This window comes from Octopus bimaculoides, chromosome 3 (assembly GCF_001194135.2).
Source record: "Octopus bimaculoides isolate UCB-OBI-ISO-001 chromosome 3, ASM119413v2, whole genome shotgun sequence".
NCBI lineage: Eukaryota > Metazoa > Mollusca > Cephalopoda > Octopoda > Octopodidae > Octopus > Octopus bimaculoides.
The window spans coordinates 149,214,343-149,216,681 of NC_068983.1; positions in this window are offsets into that span (position 1 = coordinate 149,214,343).

Sequence of the window (2,339 nt, forward strand, 5' to 3'; positions counted from 1 at the left end):
TGTGTGTGTGTGTGTGTGTGTGTAATATAATATGTGACAATTATTCGGTTGCCATAATAAAACTCCGAGTTTCGGATGTCGGGGCGGAAAACTGCTCCGGCATCTCGTCAGTTATTAAGACAATCAAAAAATGCTATGAAAATGACGGTTAAGCAAAGGGAAATTACTATGTAAATGACCGTTATTAAGACAAACAAAAGAGCTATTAGAATGACCGTTAAATAAAGGGGAAAAAACAGAAGGGGAAGAAGTAAAAAAGTAAAAACACACGTAGAATTCGCGTATGTGCGCATGTACATACATACACTTGCGCGCGCGCGCACCCACGTACATGTACCTATATTCATATGCTCATTCACACTCGCGTGTAACACATACATGCACACCCACACACACGCCTATATGTGCACACATATATGCAGCCATACACATGTGCACGTATACATATCCGCACACACGCACGCACACACACACGTGCACATACCCACACGCGCACAAATATATTCATGTACACGTTTAAATACGCACATGCTATATATGCGTATGCTCACTTACACTCGCGTGAAACGCATGCATGTACAGCCACATATATATACAACCATACACATTTACACATACACATATCTGCACACACGTACGTATATATACCCATACGCGCACAAATATGTTCATATACACGTCTATATACGCACATACACAAGAAAAATGCAGGGTGAAAGGTAATATATAGAAAAAATATGTAAAAATATATAAAGCAGTTGCATTTTTAAAGAAAAAAATCTTCTGGGTACATCACAAGAAGCAGACCTAGGCAAGAAAAATGAATGTTTGACAGAGGTGAAGAATATTAGCCTGTACTTCCTTGCCCTTGATAAGGGTGCCAAACTTCCTGTTCTGTTCGAAAAGGAAACCCATCTTTTATTATTATTATTATTATTATTATTATTATTATTATTATTATTATTATTATACAGACATCAGCAAGTTACACTGCAATCTGAGTTTGTGCAAAATTTTGAGCTAACAGCTCTCATTTTCTTTAAAATCCTTGTTTTGATATCCAACCACGACCGTCCAATAGCCTGGTGTGTGCTCCTGTCACTGGATCCGCATCAGTAAGCTTTTCCACTCACACCTTGATCACATTTGCTGGAAAGTACAGAGAAAAGATGCAGTAGATTCATTTGTGGAATTCCTAAATCATATGCGAAGTGTGTATCGTTAAAGGATTTATTTAGATATATATGAAGTGTGTATCAGTTATGCATGTAATCAATAATAAATCATTATTCAACATTATTCAAATTGTCAATCATCCTACAGTATAAAGTTCTTGCAGTAAAGGTAGACTACAAACTGAAGTGTAAATGATTAGACAGACTTCACACTTAGTCAAAATGATTAGGTATACTGCACACAAAAGTGATACGCAATATTTTCTTGTAAATTATGTGATCAATAGGTATATGGAAGTCTTTTAATAAATGCTATGTAAAAAATATCAATAACATATAAATGTTTTTGTTTTTTATATAAACCTTTATGTCATTTTCAAAATCCCATTATAACCATTTTCATGTATTTTCTTTCCACGGGTAATTTTTGAACCTGCAACAATTTCCATTTCCTTGAACGAAAATAAGTCGACGATGAAACAGTCACATGAAGAAACTATAGAGTTAATGAACGATAAGAAAACAAAAACACTCTTACCAGTGATTATTGTTTTATTCTTCATAATGCTGTTTGGTTTTATTGGTAATTGTTTTTTCGTCTATATTCATCCGCTCAAATCAAAATACTCACCGTCCGGTTTACCTGTGGTTTTCCTAGGATGGAGTCAGATTTTGGAATGCGTGCTACATATACCAATGAATATTTTTATTCTTTTTCATTCGTATAATTTCCCGGATGACATTGTCTGTCGTTTTATGCAGGCTGTCATTTTCATGTCGTCTGCTAAAACAGGAATGATAGTGTTCACAATCGCTGTGGATCTCTTTAAAAAGGTTTGTTGGCCGTTTAAGCCACAGTTTACAAGTCGATATATTAAGAAGATCATCTGCTGCAATCTTATAGTATTAACTTTTGTATTAGCGGGACCAGGCAAGTTCCGATACATTATAAAAATCTAAATGGTACTATGTGCTCACTTTCCGATAAGATTCCTCAATACTCTGCGTTGTTTTTTTGAAACTATTCCACTAACTGAAACAATCACATTTCGATACTGTAGTGACAGATACTTTCACAGAGAGAGAAAGAGAGAAAGAGAGAGACAGAAAGAGAGAGACAGAAAGAGAGACAGAAAGAGAGAGAGAGAGAGAGAGAGAGAGAGA